A 19,687-nucleotide genomic window follows, 5' to 3' on the forward strand; every position below is an offset into this window, starting at 1 on the left:
GGGTTACTCCTGACTCTGCACTCAGGAATTACTCCTAGCAGTGCTTGGGGGACCCTATGGGATGCTGGGAATAGAACCCAGGACGGCCTCGTGCAAGGCAAATGCCCTACCTGCTGTGCTATCGCTCCAGCCCTTCCACGTTAACATTTATACTTAGCAAAATACTATAAGGTGATTATAGGTAAAGATCTGATTATAACATCATTGGCAAAGAAAGTCTGCTCAATTTTGTGATATAAAATATTTTAGAATAATATCCAGAACTGACCAGTTAAAGAGTTTATCAGAATATCATATTTTTCAAAATTTCATATACACCTTAGACTACCTTCATCAATACCCATATATATATGTATATATATATGTTAGCAGTTATCATTTCAAATAAAAATTCCCTGATTACCAGTTTTTCTGGTGCTTTACTTACGAATCTGGGGTCTACAGTTTGAGGAAACATTTAGACAATTGAGTCAAGAGCTCTCCTGAAGCATGCTATTTTTTTAGCCTCTTCTAGCTTCCTGCTTAGCTAGGTAGACTCAGACAAATGGCTGAATTTTAGAATCCATTCCCGCCGCCTTCCTCCTCGCCTCCCCCCTCCTCCCCTTGGTTTTCAAATCACACATAGCATTGCTCAGGGCTTACTTCTGGCTCTCTCTTCAGTCAAAGCCTTGGTTCTATAACCTGTTTCCAGCGATACTCTTTCTTTCTTTCTTTCTTTCTTTCTTTCTTTCTTTCTTTCTTTCTTTCTTTCTTTCTTTCTTTCTTTCTTTCTTCCTTCCTTCCTTCCTTCCTTCCTTCCTTCCTTCCTTCCTTCCTTCCTTCCTTCCTTCCTTCCTTCCTTCCTTTCTTTCTTTCTTTCTTTTTCTTTCTTTCTTTCTTTCTTTCTTTCTTTCTTTCTTTCTTTCTTTCTTTCTTCTTTCTTTCTTTCTTTCTTTCTATCTTTCTTGCACCTGGCAATGCACAGGGGTTACTCCTGGCTCTGCACTCAGGAACCACCCCAGGTGGTGCTCAGGGGACCATATGGGATGCTGGGAATTGAACCCGGGTCGGCTGCATGCAAGGCAAATGCCCTACCCGCTGTGCTATCACTCCAGCCCCTCCAGCAGTACTCTTTCTCTGGGGTGGCGGGGGAGAGCTCTTGGGACCATATGGGATGCTAGGAATTGATTACAGGTTGGCTGCGTGCAAGGCATGCATCCGACCCTCTGACGATCTCTCCAGCCCCTGTTTTCTCTTCCCTGTCACTCCTTCTTTCTTTCCTCAGTGTCTGTAGCTACTTGTGGGAAACTTGGTTATAACTCAATTTCTCTAATAATCACTGGGGTTGAGGATCATTATTACTGAAAAGAAATAGGTAACATTCTCCAAAGTCACCTAAAGCTTCTCAAGCTGGCGTAAGAAATGCATAAGCGGGGGCTGGAGCAATAGCACAGCGGGTAGGGGCGTTTGCCTTGCACACGGCTGACCCGGGTTCGATTCCCAGCATCCCATATGCTCCCCTGAGCACCGCCAGGAGTGATTACTGAGTGCAGAGCCAGGAGTAACCCCTGTGCATCGCCAGGTGTGACCCAAAAAACAAAACAAACAAACAAAAAAAGAAATGCATAAGCGTTTAGAAGAGAGGTTCTGAAACCTTTTCCAGTGTGGGATAAGAAGTTCAATCAGTGGGTGAGCAGACTGGACAGGTGGGAACAGCAGTTGGACACCAGGCAGTTGCTAGGGCAACCAGCTACGGGAAGGAGGACTGAGTACATGGGTCCAGCCATTTTTTAGTGGGCGGGCAGGTGGTAGGTCTTAGTCCTGGCTGGCTTTTGGAAGGATGGATTATTAGCTTGAAAGGCTGATGCTTCCGGCAGGCAGTACCTATGGGAGACTTTTATTTATTTATCTGTTTATTTAATCCATGTATATTATATGCACATACATATATAGGCACATATATGTATATGTATCCATTGTATATACATATATACACATATACTATATATACATACATGGACACATACCACAGTTTCTTTATCTAGGAATCTGTTCTTGAAAATTTGTGTTGCTTCAGATTTTGGCTATCCTAAGTAGTGCTGCAATGAACAGAAGGCACAAATGTCTTTTAAGAGAGTTTTTGGGCTCTTAGGGTAGGTATCAAGAACTGGAAGTGCTGGGCCTCATGGAAACATAATTCTTAGCTTTTTGGTGACTTTTTCTTGAAGTTTCTTTCTTGTGGTTTTATTTTATTTTCAGTATCAGTTGTGAGGGCTGGAGCGATAGCACAGCGGGTAGGGCGTTCGCCTTGCACGTGGCCGACCTGGGTTTGATTCCCCCGTCTCTCTCAGAGAGCCCAGCAAGCTACCGAGAGTGTCTCGCCTGCATGGCAGAGCCTGGCAAGCTACCCGTGGTATATTGGATATGCTAAAAACAATAACAACAAGTCTCACAGTGGAGACGTTACTGGTGCCCACTTGAGAAAATTGATGAGCAACAGGATGACAGTGATACAGTGATTTATTGCCTTAGTATACTTTGCACTTGTCACAATGTAAAGTCTTAACTTTCTCTTAAAAAAAAAACAACAATATTATTTAGAGATCAACTGACATCAGAGGGATTGATAGAAAGTAGAGATAGAACCCATCGATAAATAGGGGCTTCCCAGAGGAAGATGTTCCTGTTCTAAAACTAAGATGATTCCAGCATCTCCAGGTAGTCGACTCTCCTGGCCCACACTCCCAAAGATGCTCAGATTTTCAGGAAGCTAGAAGGACAGGCAGACAGCTCCTTCCAACTTTCTCACTGGATCTAGGTCTGTCCATGGTATATGGACAAGAATGGTGGAGAGATACTTCTGCCATTCGGTAGTTAATAATTTTCTGTTTGAAGTCAGAGGTGTCTGGGTATCTGATGCTCATTGACTCTGATGACCAAAGTGGACAAACCCCTTTGTTTACCTTAGCTGTGAAATGGGTATAATAATCCCTACCTCAAAGGGATGTCCTAAAGCCTAAGTGATATGTATAAGCAATTAGTGCAACACTGCACAATCTCAAAGTAGAGAATCAGTGAATAGTCAACTGATTTGACTCTATTTTTTGGGGGGGGCTTTCCATATTCTGCTTGTGTGGTTTTAATGAAAATGCCTTAAGATTTGGTAGACACTTTAGGATACCTTTAAGACAACCCAAAGCTGCACCTGGTCCAGAAGACAAATGAATCTGATGAATAAATAAGACATGATGAGGCATGAAATTTGAGAAAAACAATTTACAGACTGTTTTAAGCATTCATTGAAGTCAGGAGTGCATACTGCATGTATTATTAAGGAACAGCTGAAATTTAGACTCTTCGTGTCATGCTGAGGTTTTTACTGGGGAAAAAAGCAGATTATAAAATCTGTTCATTTTTCAAATATTCTGTTGATGAGCCTTGGCCATAAACCAGCCCAGCCCCGGCAACCTCAGATCCTGGCTCTGGTGATCATATTTCAGGGTTGTTCCCATTCGGGATTGGGATTGGCCAATCCCTTGCTTTGTCTCTTTAGACTCTGCATATGAATGAGATCAGGTCTCTTTGCCTTTTCCTTTCTGACTCACTTCACTTAGTATGAAGTGAATATGATCTCCCCCAGACCCCCCAGGTCCATCCAACTCGCGGCCAGCTTTTCTCATAGTTGAGCATTGTTCCGTTCTATACACAGACTATACTCTCTCTCTCTCTCTCTCTCTCTCTCTCTCTCTCTTTCTCTCTCTCTCTCTTTGGGTCACACCCAGCAATACACAGGGGTTACTCCTGGCTCTGCACTCAGGAATTATCCCTGGCGGTGCTCAGGGGACCATATGGGATGCTGGGAATCGAACCTGGGTTGGCCGTGTGCAAGGCAAATGCCCTCCCCGCTGTGCTATCACTCCAACCCCAAGACCGTACTCTCTTTATCCACCCCTCTGTGGTGGGATAGGTGGGTTGTTTCCTGATCTTGGCTGTTGTAAGTAATGCAGCGATGAACACAGGTGTGTGCTGAGATTCTTTCAGATGAAAGTTTTTGTGTCCTTGGGGATGGGTGCCAGGGAGTTGAAGAGTTCTGTTTTGGATGTATTAATTTGGAGGCACCTGCAAGATTCTAATTGGAGTTTCCAATCAAGTAGCTGGAGAGCCCCCGTCAGCAGCCTGGAGGAGAAGTCGAGTGAGAGGCAGAATCTGTAGTCACCTGCATAGAAAAGTTAATTAAGGATGCAGGCGTCAACGGACTCACGCTGGAAGGGGCAGGGCAGGAGACTTCCCAGTGGGCGCCCGGGGCGGGATACTCAGATCTCGTCCAGAGGAAGGATACAGATTCCATCTTCATCCTATGTCCAAAGTCCTGCCCCACCTCTCTGTCCCAGGATTCGTGGGTCCTGAAAGTCTGGGTGTCAAGCACACCTTCAATGGGTACACCTTAGTGTCTCAAAAAAAGCAACAGCAGCAGGTGGAGAAACCGAGAATGCTGCTTAGAGGAAAGGCATCTGGGGACTGAGCAACTTCAGTTTAAGAGAGGAATCCCATTTTGTACCATCTTCTTTGGAGTTTCCAGATTCCTTTCGTTCAGAATACTGTGTCTGAATTTAAGGGTAAACCAGATTGGGGTGATGTGCACCGGTGGAGGGATGGGTGTTTGATCATTGTGTGAGTGTCACCCAAGTAGGAAAGCTTGTGACTATTTCACGGTGTTTCAATAAAATCACTGTCACTGTCATCCCATTGTTCATTGATTTGTTCAAGTGGGCACCAGTAATGTCTCCATTGTGAGACTTATTGTTACTGTTTTTGGCATATCCAATACGCCATGGGTAGCTTGCCAGGCTCTGCCGTGTGGGTGCGATACTCTCGGTAGCTTGCCGGGCTCTCTGAGAGGGGCGGAGGAATCGAACACGGGTCAGCTGCGTGAAAGGCGAACGCCCTTCCGCTGTGCTATCGCTCCAGCCCTTCAATAAAATAAAAAAATAAAAAATAATATTGGGGTTAATGAGCAATGGACAGGAAATGATCTAGCATCTGGCCCAGGCAGGCAGGCTTGAATGGTGGTGGGAAAATTCAAGCAAAACATAATGTCCCAAAGTAGAGAGAGAGTATGGGGTAAAATGGCAGCCATCAAGGCAGGGGGAGGACTAGGATGGGGGGGGGGATATACTGGGGACACTGGTAGTGAAATATGTGCACTGGTGGAGAGATGGGTGTTTGATCATTGTATGGCTGAATGTTGAACATGAAAGCTTTGTTACTGTATCTCACGGTGATTAAAAAAAAAAGTCATGTGGAGTTCATGCCCAATTGAATCAGCTTAATCAATGGCTGAATAAATAGCAGTACTCCTACATTAAAAATAAAAAAAATTGTCACAACAACAACAAAAAATATTGGAGTAAATAAAAGGCACTCCTGTGATTTATTTTTATTTGCACATATTTATGGGGTGGGGGCAAGTCTCCACTTAGCTCCGAAGGAAGAATGACTGAAGCCCAGTCGTGACCAGCATTGTAACTGTGTGTCTCACGGTGATTCAATAAACAGTGAAAAGTTAAAAAAACATAAAACCGGAAAACCAACACCCTACTCTTTAGAAAAACCAACTGTACTTTGTAAACAAGGATGTCAGGGGAAGTATTACTCCGTGGCCGGAGGGGAGGGGGAGTTGGGAGCAGAGCGCTCCAGGGCCAACCTCTGTGGGGTCTTTTGTCCTCCTTGGTCCAACTCCCAGAACTGCCTGCAGAGCAGTACTCTGCACCAAGTACCCAGTACCAAGTATAAGTACCAAGTATCAAATACCAAGTATCAAGTATCAAGCACCAAGTACTCAGACAGTGCCTGCTCCCATGAGCCTCACGTCCAGCCATCAATTTGATCTTCCTCAGAGTCCCGTAAATAGCCCATCTCCTCAGTCAGAGGGTCCCGATGAAGCCGCTGAAAGTACTCGTCATCATGGGAACCATTAGCCGTCTACCAGAGCAGATAGCTCGGCTCTGTGGCTTCCTCTGGGACCCCCAGGTGCTCTTCACCAGCTGCCCCGGTGACTGATTCATGCCAATCCAACTCCCATCTATTTTTTTCTCCTCCCATATTATTTTGAAGAAATTTCTAGATATTCAGTTTGTGAAGCTTTTTCTTTTTTTCAGTTTTTTTTTTTCTGGTGGTGGGAGGCGGGGAGTGGGGGGCGGGGGGCGCGTTACACCTGGTGATGCCCAGGGGTTACTTCTGGCTCTGCACTCAGGAATCACTCCTGGCGTTGCTTGGGGGACCATATAGGATGCCGGGGATTGAATCCAGGCCAGTTGCGTGCGAGGCAAATGCCCTACTCGCTGTGCTATCACGCTGGTCTTGAAGGATTTTGTTGTTGTTGTTCCAGTGGGCACCAGTAACGTCTCCATTGTGAGATTTGTTGTAACTGTTTTTGGCATATCTAATACACCACGGGGAGCTTGCCAGGCTCTGCCGTGCGGGCGGGATACTCTTGGTAGCTTGCTGGACTCTCCGAGAGGGACGGAGGAATCAACACAGGTCGGCCGCGTGCAAGGCAGGTGCCCTACCCGCTGGGCTATCGCTATGGTCTTGAAGCTTTTTTTTTTTAACCAGCAAAATTGTGTTTGCCTTATTTGAATTAAAGGCTTCTGCCGCCTGATATGCATTGCATTCTCAAGTTCTCTAAACCTCTAATATATTAAACCAAACACTCCTGAACCAGCATTTCCTTCCCTTTTCTTTCCAATCTCTATCCCTTAACTTCTGGATCTTTTTCTTCTCAGCTGCCCCCCCACCCCCCTTCACACCCCATTTGCAGTTATTGAAAATCAGTTGCAGTGACTGAAACTCCAGCAGCCCTTGGCGTGGCCCTGGCAGTGGGGACATTGAAGCCGGAGAGGTGTCCCTTTCCTGGGTCCCTCAAAGGCCTCTGGAGCCTGGGGGACAGAGCCAGTGATGGAGACTCCACCCTCCCCTTGAAAGGCAGACTGACCTCTCTGCCCTCCCCCCCTTCTCTTCCTGCTCAGATGATTGAAAAAGAAAAAAACCCATTTTTTTCCTGAACACATTTCTTCTTTTTTTTTTTAATAATAAATTTATTTATTTTTAATTAATGAATCACCATGAGGGTACAGTTACGGATTTATACACATCTGTGCTTATGCTTCCCCCATACAAAGTTCGGGAACCCATCCCTTCACCAGTGCCCATACTCCACCACCAGTAAACCCAGCATCCCTCCCATCCTCCCCAATCCCATCTCCCCCCACCCCACCCTGTCACTGTGGCAGGGCATTCCCTTCTGTTCTCTCCCTCTAATTAGCTGTTGTGGTTTGCAATAAAGGTGTTGAGTGGCCACTGTGCTCAGTCTCTAGCCCTCATTCAGCCCGCAACTCCCTTGTCCCGCATGGCCTTCGACTACATTATAGTTGGTGATCCCTTCTCTGAGTTTCCCTTTCCCCAGAATGTGAGGCCAGCCTCCTAGCCATGGAGTCAACCTCCTGGTAGTTGTTTCTACAATTCTTGGGTGTTAGTCTCCCACTCTGTTATTCTATATGTCATAGATGAGTGCACTCTTTCTATGTCTGTCTCTCTCTTTCTGACTCATTTCACTTAGCATGAAACTTTTCATGCCGATCCACTTAAATAAAAATTTGTGACCTCCTTTTTTCTAACAGCTGCATAGTTTTCCATTGTATAGATGTACCAAAGTTTCCTCAACCAGTCATCCGTTCTAGGGCATTCGGGTTTTTTCCAGATTCTGGCTATTGTAAACAGTGCTGCGATGAACATACATGTGCATATGCCATTTTGATTATACTTTTTTGCCTCTCTGGGATATATTCCCAGCAGTGGTATTGCTGGGTCAAATGGGAGCTCAATTTCTAATTTTTTGAGAATCGTCCATATTGTTTTCCAGAAGGGCTGAACAGGTCGGCATTCCCACCAGCAGTGTAGAAGGGTCCCTTTCTCCCCACATCCTCTCCAACAGCGGTTGCTTTTGTTCTTTTGGATGTGCGCTAGTCTCTGTGGTGTGAGGTGGTATCTTGTGGTGAACACATTTCTTCTTAAAGGGACCTGTGGCTGTCTGTAGGCTGTGACGTTGGCATTGAAAGGCTTCCGGGGAAGAAAAGTTCCAGCATCACTGGAAGAGAAAGAAGCCTGTTTTCATATATCCTGGAGGGAGGGATGCTAATCTCAGGTTTCTGCACGTGCTGGAGGGCAAGGTCAGGGCCTTTGTTTAAAAAAAAAATAATGGACCTCCCAGCTTCCTTTTGGGGAGAAAGATTTTTTTTTTTTTGCTTTTTTGGTCACACCTGGTGATGCACAGGGGTCACTCCTGGCTTTGCACTCAGGAATCTCCCCTGGTGGTGCTCAGGGGACCCTATGGGATGCTGGGAATCGAACCCGGGTTGGCTTCGTGCAAGGCAACCGCCCTACTGTGCTATTTGTTCCAGCCGCAGGGGGAGAAAGATTTGCCAGCAGCTGTTTGCCAAACCTAAGTCTGGGCAAGAATCGCCCAGGAAACTAGAAAAACCTTCAAGCCTTGGGGCTGGAGCCATAGCACAGCGGGGAGGGCGTTTGCCTTGCATGCGGCCAACCCGGGTTCAATTCCCAGCATCCCATAGGGTTCCCTGAGCACCGCCAGGGGTAATTCCTGAGTGCAGAGCCAGGAGTAACCCCTGTGCATCGCCGGGTGTGACCCAAAAAGCAAAAGAATAACTAACTAACTAACTAACTAACTAACTAAATAAATAAATAAATAAATTTCAAGCATCTCTGCCACCCCTCACAACTCCCCCGCCACCCCCCCCCCCCCCATCAGTAAAGCCTGAGACCTATGAACCTATGCGGAACAAACATGTTCTTCACTCAGGCTGGGAGAAACAAGGGAAGGTGGCGGGGCCCCGTTATTTAAATGCTGGGAAAGGGGGTGCTTAGGGCATGGCCACCGGCAGGCTAATGGGGGCTCTGGAGGAGAGACGTGCACCCACGGGGTGGAGGTGGCCTGCGGTGCCGTCGGACCCAACCTGTGTCTGCATTCACTTTGCAAAAGCAGTTGGGGCTGGGAAATATATTTCCCTTGGCTATCTCTGTGTCTCTGTCTCTGTCTCTGTCTCTCTCTGATGCTCAGGGATTACTCCCGGCTCTGGGCTCAAGGATCACTTCTGGTCGGGCTCGGGGGAGCCAGAGCTAGTGCCAGGGACTGAGCCCAAGTTGGCACGAGCGAGGCAGGCACCCTCCCCGCTGTGCTGCTGTTTCGGCTGCAGCCCTGTGCTGATGAAAGGTGAAGTGTGCCTGCGTATCCAAGGCCCTTGGCTGGCGCCGCCGCCGCAGAAGAAAGGGGGCCTCGGATTTGCGCCCTCAGCTGTCCTCTTGCTCGCTTCAGTCCGTGATCAGACTACACAAAGGACATTAGGGAGCCATGGCGGGAAGGAGCCAGGGAGTACTGGGATAGCTCCGAGCCTGGGGGTGTAAGGGCGTCTTCAGTGCTCCAGAGCCTTTTCTCAGGGAACGGCCGAGTAATTTACTTGTCATTGGTACCATTGTAAGAACACAGGTGACGCGGGCAGAGCTCTGCAAGGGAGGAATAGACTGAGAGGCCTTGTTGAGAATGTCTGTGGATCCAAAGCTTGCAGCGACTCTGGAAAATAAACAGTCTCTGGGGGCGCATCAAGGCTGGGGTCCGGTTGGCTTTCAGACCCCGGGACTGTCCATTGTTTCTCCTGCTTATAGCCTCGCCCACACCCTGAGGGTTGCCGGGAAACTTTCCTTTCAGAAGCCTTCCCAGGCTCTGTTTACCTTAGAAGGAACGGTCTGATCTGCATTCTGCAACTGTCCAGGGCCTCTGCAGCGTGAAGGGTTGAAATTGTCTCCCCCCCCCCCCCCCCAGAGGATGTTTCTCGGAGGCCAGATGGGAGGAAAAGTCAGCGAAGCCAGAGCATCTTTAAAGATCTCTTGCAAGCACGATGCAAACTGTGCTCTTCCGACGATGCATTTCCAGTGTTCTGAGCCGTGACCTTCCCTACTTCAAGTGAATACCGAGAAAATCAATTTCTCCCTGAGTGAGGAACAGAATTTTAGTGGGGTGAGGAGGGAGGTGAGAAGAAAATTTTGTGCCTGATGGGAATACCAGGTTTTGTCCAGGGGTTCTCCTCTCTGCAAAATAAATTTTCCCCGTGGCGGGAAGAGAGCTGAATCCCTAAGCTCTAAAGAGTCCAGAGACAATCATCTCAATCTTGGGATTCAAAAGAAACTCGGGGGTTCTGACACAGTGAACAGTCTTCTGAACATACAAGGCCTCCTCTGTCATCTTCACTACAACCCGTTCATGTATATTAATTATTGTTTTTGTTTTGATATTCTTTTTTTTTTTCTGTTTGGGTCACACCAGGCGATGCACAAGGGTTACTCCTGGTTCATGCACTCAGGAATTACTCTGGCGGTGCTCAGGGGACCATATGTGATGCTGGGAATCGAACCCGGTTTGGCTGCGTGCAAGGCAAATGCCCTACCCGCTGTGCTATCATTCTAACCCCATCTTCCTCTTTCTTACATACACACACCTCCCTAATTTCCTGTGGAAAGAAACACTGCTTTATGGAGCCCCAGTTTCTGACGGACACAGAGTAAATCTGTCATGAATCTTACTGGAATAATCTTTTTATTATTTATTTCCATAGTTATTCTGCCATTCTTTTTTTTCTCTAAGTTGACTGGATACATCATTAATATTATCTACGTGAAGATGGTGTGGTTTCTGTTTGTGAAGTCAGGGCTTCCTGAGATCTCTGCAGTATGCATTGTTCTATACATAAAGGAAGTGTACATATCTATGCATTTAAAAAATATTTTATTTATTTATTTTTTATCTATGTATATTTAAACATTCATTTTTTCCCCACGAACACTTCCCATCTATTATCTCCACACTGAACTCTTTCTTTTGTCTTCCCACCCTCCGGGGGCCAAAGCTGCTTCCTCTTGTTCTGGTGGAGAGTGCCTTACCAGTTGTACTATCTTTCTAGACCCCGAGCCAAGAAAATGTCACCCATGCTGTAATCTGGGTGGTGGTCGGCCCAAAGTTTTGAGTGATCCCAGAATGAGAAAACGTTCCTCAGGGGTTGCTCCTGGCACTCAGAAATTAACTCCTGGAGGTGCTCAGGGGACCATAGGGGATGCCAGGGATTGAACTCAGGTCGGCCGTGAGCAAGGTAAATGGAAGTGAACTTGAGTCAGGCCTTGACAGCCCCTGATGGGATTCTTGCATTCACGCCTTGTGGTTGCTTGCTACGGAGTTACTCACCTGAAGTCCCACCTCAGTTTCTGGGGAGACAGCAGGGGATCAGGCGGAAGGTGGGATCTCGCTCGCTTTTGAGGCTCCTGGCTCCTGTATTCCTCTTCTCTCCAACCAGCAGTAACAGCAGATCCATTTTCCAGGTTTTTTTTCTTTTTTTCTTGGCTCAATACGCATAACACATATGCACAATACAGTCTACTTAATAGTTCCCCTTCAATGAACTTTCATTTTACCTAATTTTAATATTTACATTTTTTAAATACTTTCATGAATAGGAAATAAGTGCCACACGCCAAATTAAATTCAAATTCAATTACCATTTTATTGCCTTCCAAGTGCATGTGCTTGTCGGCTCGCTTTGTTCTAAGGGATCGGAACAACGGATTCCGGAGGTGTTAGCGTCCTGTTGGTGTGGAGTCAGAACCTCTCCTTCAGCTTTCTAACAGGGACAACGGAAATGGGATTCGGTGAAAAGTGATGTAGTCCCACATTCATGCTCTCCCTAGAGTCACATCTTGTTCAGCCCAGTGTGGAGGCTAGTCCAAAATGGACAATGCTGGTAATGTTCTCTCTCTCTCTCTCTCTCTCTCTCTCTCTCTCTCTCTCTCTCTCTCTCTCTCTCTCTCTCTCCAGTGCTCCCCTGGGTCTCCTCTGCACTCAAAGGCTATTTCAATTGATGTGGCCTTAGAGAGTGAAGCAAATACGCCAGGGCTTCAGGCTCAGCTGGCTTTGGGACCGGAAGTGCCTTCGTTTCTCTTTGAGTTTCTGCCGGAAAGCTCTGGGCGGTCCTTTGCTGTGGAGAGACCCGTCTCCTCGGTGGTTCCGTGGCGTCATCCCCTGCCTTATGCTCTGGCCGTGTGTGTTCCCATGTCACCAGTGGAACTCGCCTCACTTTCCCAAGCGCCTCGTGAGACTCCCCAAAGGGCATTGCAGGGGGTCCTTGCTCCATCACCCTGAGGCACTCACAGCCTTGATTTGGCATAGACCCCATTGAGCATCATTCCCCGGAAGTTCCGTAGAGGTGATGCAAACAGCAGGCCAGGGAAGTTTTCACCACCACACAGGTATGCGAGTCTTTACTAGAAAACACGTGAGAAGGACTTTGTTTGAGGGAGTCGGGCAAGGACGCTTCTACTGAGTTTGAGTTCCTGTGCATCATCTAGGTCTCCTTCACTGGAAAGCTGAAGCTCCCCATAAGTAACTTTTTATGAACAAGCTGATTTCCATGTTTCTCGCGTTGCCTTTGGAACACGGTTGATCTTAATAAGAATACCCCATCAAGCAGGAAAGCCAGTGGCAGGCGCCTCATTATCATGCCAGGAGGTTATCTCCTGGCTGCCAAATCTGCGTGCCACACTGTCCGACTTCGACTTCAGAGAATGGGTGGTTTTTAATGGGTGAGTTTGAGTGACAAAGGCAGAGAGCAAGTCAGTGGCTCGTCCCTCACTTGGATAGGATTAGATCCGAGTGAATAAAGACATGTGATGGGCTGCCCGCGCGTTAGGGGGACGTCGGCTGCGCAGGCCGGGCTCTTCAGAATAGAATTAGCATTCTCAGGCTGCTGTATGAACTCTTTAAAATGCCATTTGCATTGACGATGGGATAATTGACATTGCTCCCCGAGGAGCCCAGAGGATCCTGGGGAGGTGGAATCAAAGAAAATTCATCTCTTCTGAAGGTTCTCCTTCAGCCGCAGAATGCAGAGGAGACAAGGACTCTTGCTGCTGGGTGATGTCATATTAATTTGGGGGAAAAAAGGCACACAAAAAAGTGATCCATCATCACTGTTTTCCCAGTATTTTTTTTTTTTTTTTTTTTGCTTTTTGGGTCACACCTGGCGATGCACAGGGGTTACTCCTGGCTCTGCACTCAGGAATTACCCCTGGCCGTGCTCAGGGGACCATATGGGATGCTGGGATTTGAACCCGGGTTGGCCGCGTGCAAGGCAAACGCCCTACCCGCTGTGCTATCTCTCCAGCCCCGTTCCCAGTATTTTTAAAAACTAATTACACATTATCTTTCTCACTGACTTTTTTTTTCCCCACGTGCTGGAATTATGTCACTGTCACTGGCACTGTCATCCCGTTGCTCATCGATTTGCTCGAGCGGGCACCAGTAACGTCTCCATTGTGAGACTTGTTGTTACTGTTTTTGGCATATCAAGTATGCCATTGGTAGCTTGCCAGGCTCTGCCGTGCGGGTGGGATACTCTCGGTAGCTTGCTGGGCTCTCTGAGAGGGATGGAGGAATCGAACCCAGGTTGGCCATGTGCAAGGCAAACGCCCTACCCGCTGTGCTATCGCTCCAGCCCATTTTTGCACTGTCTGTTGAGGTTGGTTTGCGTTTGCTTGTTCACAGTGATCTCTCCTTTGAACAAGTTCTGTATTTCCAGCAAATTGTTTCATGCCCCTGCGCTCACGAGCTTGTTGGTAAGAGGGGACTTGGATGGGAGGTGCAGGATTGCACCCTTGCCGAACTGAGCTGGAACGGCGTGCAAGGATTGTGAACGGGCCTGGCCTTGCAGGGTTTGAAGAACAAAATCAGTCTATTCCGAGCACATGGTAGAAAGATTCGCACACAAATACAAATAAGGGCTTCAGTGGAACAGGCAGGTTTTCACCAAGGTCAGTTGTGACGAGTTCGCTTCTCAGTGTGAGCAGAGGAGTGTCTAGGCAGCATTTTGATAAGCGTTGTGTGAGCAGTCGGTTAACTAGAGGAAACAAGTGGCTTCTAACCAGAATTTTCCATAGGGTTATTAGAAGTGATTTCTTACATACTTATATAGAAGCAAGATATGGTCTAACTAAAGAGGCATTCGGTCTGTATTTCATTAATGCCACACACTCACTGCAGGTACCTTCCCTTCCCTCCCCTCCCCTCCCCTCTCCTTTCCCTCCCCTCCCCTCCCCTCTCCTTTCCCTCCCCTTCCCTTCCCTTCCCTTCCCTTCCCTTCCCTTCCCTTCCCTTCCCTTCCCTTCCCTTCCCTTCCCTTCCCTTCCCTTCCCTTCCCTTCCCTTCCCTTCCCTTCCCTTCCCTTCCCTTCCCTTCCCTTCCCTTCCCTTTCCTTCCCTTCCCTTTTCCCTCTCTCCCCTCCCCTCCTTTCCCCTTACCTCCCTCCCCTTTCCTTCCACCTCCCTCCCCTTCCCTGCCTTCCCCCTTTTCCCTCCTCTCCTCTCCCCCCTCCCCTTTCCCCTCCCCTCCCCCTCCCCCTTCCCACCCCTTCCCCCTCCCCTCCCCTTCCCTTTCCCTCTCCTTTTTAGGCCAACTAAGCTGGGTAAGTCCGGGATTTGGGAGTAGTCATCAGCTGTACTCAGCTCTTCGTCCTGGTTTTGCCTTTCGTTGGCAGGTGTCTGCCTTTGGTTTGGTGCAGACCTGTATCAAACTAAACCAGTTCCATATCTGATTTGCATAATGTTGTCGATTCTGCTCTTTGCTGCCACCTTTTATTCTTTTCATCCTTAATCTTATTCTAATTTTATTGATTCTTGTCAATCAATTATACTTGCACATCATTGTACAGGATTTTTTTTTTCTTTTAAGTCTACTTTGCACTTGATTTTCTGCTCTCCTTCATGATGGTGACTGTTCTGGCATCTTCTCGAGAGGGCTGCCAGACTCATCATTCCCTTCGTTCTCACTGACAAATGCCCTCTGGTCAGGATGCCGCTGAGTCTTGAGTAGGATGCGTGTTCCCTTCTTAGCGTTCTGCCTGGTTGTCCTTGAAGAAGCACAGGAACAATCTGGTTAGAAAAGAGGGACATTATTGTCATGAAAATAAATTTTGTTGAGAAGAATGTCCACCGGCACGGGCTGGAGAGTGGCTGTCCTGGGGGAGAGAAGGTTTGCTGTGCTGCGTGGCAGACTTCGAGGGCATGTTCTGGGAATTTTCCCAGGAAACTCACACAAGTCATAAGGGAGAACTGCACACATCCCAAGAACACACGGAGAACATATGTGGCGTGTACAAAAGATGGCAGAGAGGCACTCCTGGGTCGTGTGCTTCACGTGGCCATGAAGATGGAAGGGGATAGAGATCAGAATGGTTCTCCGAGGTCTCCACTGGCTGGTCCTGTCTGCCCGGGGGCCTGGGGACCCTGTCGGGCGAAGGTGGTTCTGCAACTTGCGCTTTGGTCTAGTCAGAGACGAGACCGGCTCTCGCGATCTCCTAAGTGCGAACCTCAGGCTTGTCTTGTCTTGGCTTTCCCGAACCCCAGAGAGTCCTTCTAACGTTAAGGTCAGGGTCCAGGGGGGGAGCCCAAATGCAGTGTCACCAGGATGGGGCTCAGAGGCTGTGTTGAGGTGCCTGGGGTGGATCGTGAGGCTCCCCCTCCCATGTGGACCCTCGGGGCGGGAGCCCCAGAATAATGAAACGCCTTCCCCAAGTCTGGTGGCTGGCTTGGTCTCACGATGAGTCAAAGCATCGTTGAAGGGGTTCCTGTTTACTTGTTTAATTTATTTTTTTGGTCTTTTGGGTCACACCCGGCAGATGCACAGGGGTGACTCCTGGCTCTGCACTCAGGAATTACTCCTGGTGGTGCTCAGGGCACCATATGGGATGCTGGGAATCGAACCTGGGTTGGCTGCGTGCAAGGCAAATGCCCTACCTGCTGTGCTATCACTCCAGCCCCTACTTGTTTAATTTTTAAATGCAGCTTCAGAGATCTGTAAGCACTTCTGTCTAGTTTCAGACAGCTGTGAGCACTTTCTTTCAGATTTTGGAGACATTTTATCTGTTCATCTTTGTTCTGAGCTTCTCTTTCAGCTATTAGTAAATGTGGAATATTGGAGAGAATCTTTGTTTTTGTGGAGAAGTTAGGAGGAGCTACATCAGAGAAGTCTCTTTAAAGTCCCCCTGTTACTTTTTAGCTTTTCAATGATAAACTTAAGTAGAGAAGGTCTTAGGGCAAAAGTAGAAGGAAAACAAAATTAGAATTTTGTTAGACGTATCAGCTTTCTGTCCCTTTCCCCTACATTATGCGGCAGCTCGCCTATTCTAGAGACTTTCAGATTATCTGGAACAATATCATCTGAATGCTTAAGTCTTAAAGAACTGATACTTCCTTTTCTGAAACATCTTGGTTTGGTAGGCTTTGAATTATGTATTATCAAAATAGCAGCATGCCAACTTCAAGAACTTTAAAAGTAAAACCATGCATTAAAATACTAAGCCAACAGAATCCTTTAAAAGTCCAGTCAATAACAAGTAGTTGCTTCTGAATAATAATTCAAGTGATATGAAGATAAGTTCCTAAAGAAATGTAAGAGAATGCAAACATAGTCTTAGACCTTGAAATACTTCTGAGAGCACTTTGGTCAACAATTCATTAGTTTGAAGCTTATGTCGAATATTTATCTCAAGAATGGCTATGGAAGACAAAAATGCATTTATATTTATTTTTGTCTTCTCTTGTAAATGTTGACTAACAAACTCATTAGGGCCATAACTAAAGTTTTACCTTGGGACAGGAGGGATAGGACAGCAGGTAGGGCACTTGCCTTGCATGGAGCCAACCGGGCACCCCATATGGTCCCCCGAGCACCCGGGGAGTAACCCCTGAACACCACCAGGGGTGGTCCCAGAACAAACAAATAAACAAATTTTACCACGCAATCAGAATTTTTGCTTTTCTTTGCCTGTGTTGAAACAGTTTTTGATTCAAGAGCAGAGGAAAAGCTCCGTTTTTTTTCCTTTAGTGTATTTTGGGGCATCTGTTCTAAAAGATAGGGTGTTTACAAATGCAGATGATCCAAGATAATTTGAAAAGCTATGAGAACTTGATGAGGGGAAATAGGAGTTTTATTTCTGTGCTGTTACAGCTGCCAATCAATGCTGCAGAGAGGAAAAAAAAAACAGCGAGAGGACAAAGTCATTTACCTTTTAGTGCTCAAAAGGTACAGGTGGCATCTCTATCAGTTTGCAAATGAAAGGATCTTTCTTCCTACTCATTTTTTTAGACCGCCCTGTACTAGAGGGGTTGATAACAAAGTAATTTAGTGGGAAAATTTAGACGCAGTGAAAATGGGTGTGTGTGTGTAGCTTGTAAAATGAATGTCAGTTATTAGTCCTTTTAATAGAGGGTGCATCTTGTGCCAATTAAACGATCCTTTTATGTCGCTGGGGGCTGCTATATTTTGAAAGGGCGCCTTTATTAACCTTTGCTGTGTGTCTCTCAGGAAAAGAAAAATCACCGGATGTAAATTTTGTTGCCATTCTCTCTTGAATGGCATTTATCCCAACTAGTTGCTGTGGAACGTTGGGCATTCAGGTCCGAGTGGGATCTCTTTTGGCTGATTCTTTCCAGGTAGGAGAGCAGCGGGGCAGGGAGGAAGAGCAACGACCCCACATTTCTGTTAGGACACTGCTGTGCTATCAGTGGGGCATGAGGGTGCACGATTCCTCTGGCACTGCTCAGAATTCTCCTTAGGCAGATCACTCTTGTCACTGTATCACTGTCATCCCGTTGCTCATCGATTTGCTTGAGCGGGCACCAGTAACGTCTCCATTGTGAGACTTGTTGTTACTGTTTTTGGTATAGAATATACCACAGGGAGCTTGCCAGCTCTGCCATGCGGGCGAGATACTCTCAGTAGCTTGCCGAGCTCTCTGAGAGGGGCGGAGGAATCGAACTCGGGTCGGCCGCATGCAAGGCAAATGCCCTACCCGCTGTGCTATCACTCCAGCCCTTAAGCAGATAGAGGGGAAAAAAAAATCAGCCAGATTCATAGAGAAAGAATGGATTCACTCATATCCATATGAAGATTTGGCATGGCCTTAAGTTCTATCATCAGTGGGTGTTAACTTTTTTTTTTCTCCTTCTGGAGCTAATGACCAGAAAGACAAGGTGCTGGAGAAAGTTATTGGCAATGAGCCAACTATAGCAATGGACACTTCCCTGTGTACTGGTCCTTTGAGGCAGGCGCCGTGGTATCTGTACCTCTAAAAGATTTCATATGAGGCGAACACTCAAGGACTGTAGAGACAAGGGCCAGGAGGGTTGGTCCATGGTTGGAAGCCCGTCTCAAGTGGCTGGGGGAGAGGGCAGTTGGGACTGAGAAGGGACCACTGTGACAGTGATAGTTGGAGGGGATTGCTCAGGATGGACGTTTTGGGTTGAAAGTGGGTAAAGGGCCAAACATGATGGCCTGTCAGTATCTGTGTTGCAAACCATAATGCCCAAAAGGGGAGAGAGAAGGGATGAGTGGATGGAACATTGTCTAACCGAAACCCAATCGTGAACAACTTTGTAACGGTGCATCTCACGGTGATTCAATAAAAAGAAAATTTAAAATAAAAAAAAAAAAGATTTTGGGGGCTGGAGCCATAGCGCAGTGGGTGGGGCATTTGCCTTGCACGCAGCCGACCCGGGGCTCAATTCCCAGCATCCCATATGGTCCCCTGAGCACCGCCAGGGGTGATTCCTGAGTGCAGAGCTAGGAGGAAGCCCTGTGCATCGCTGGGTGTGGCCCAAAAAGAAAAAAAAATTTTTTTTTTGGACTCAGAGCTCAGTCTACATGTCTCCTTCCCCTCCTGGGCTGCTTGGGGAGGGGCAGATAAGGGAGACCTATCCCTATGCCCCTAGGAGTTGGCCAAGTGTCATTTTGGACCCAACGCCTCATTCCCACTGGACCCGCGGCAGAAGGAAGCAGGGACGGAGTGTCGGCGCGGACTGCAGGGCGCGGGTCTTGGAAGGCGCCCCGGGAGACGAGTGTCTCGAAGACGCCAAGAGAGGGCACGCTCACGGGACAAGGCCAAGGGGCCTTTCTCCAGCGCAGGGCCCCTGCCTGGCGGTGACCCCACACTTGGCTCATCTCCGTGCCTTCAGGCGAGGGCGGTGGTGGTTGCCCTTGGAAACCTGTGTAGCCCGGATTGGCCTGTAGTGAGGAAAAGCAATCTTGCTCAGGATGCATGTGATGGGGGCGGCGGGGGGTGGGGGTGGGGGGTGGGGGTGGGGGTGCTTTCCTTTTCTATATAAGAGGACATAAAGGAAACGGAAATCAAAACGAGACCTTTCCGAAGGGGAAGCGGGATTCCCCGGGGAGCTCGGAACCCCAGGCAGCATCCAGGAACTGCCAGTGTTCACAGCGGCCCACCCGGTCCTGCAGGTGTGGGGTGCTTTGGCTCCTCAGCCCAGCTAACCACAGTCCCCAACTGTCACCCCCAGCAGATAGCTAGCTGCAGCCTGACTTGACGGAGGCCCCGAGAGGACAAGGTGCTTCAGACGCTCGACTGAATCCTCACCCTGGAAGTGCAGACCCTGAGATTTGACCCCTTGCACCTGCATGTTGCTTCTAGCTTCTCCCACTCTCCTGCCCCCCCCACCCCCCGGGCCCTCCTCCCCTCATCCCCTCGTTGCTGTCTCCAAGTTGTGGGTCTCCGGGAAGAAGCGGAATGCGTGTGGCTAAGTC

The sequence above is a fragment of the Sorex araneus genome, chromosome 2 (genome assembly GCF_027595985.1).
Source record: "Sorex araneus isolate mSorAra2 chromosome 2, mSorAra2.pri, whole genome shotgun sequence".
In the NCBI taxonomy this organism is placed as follows: domain Eukaryota; kingdom Metazoa; phylum Chordata; class Mammalia; order Eulipotyphla; family Soricidae; genus Sorex; species Sorex araneus.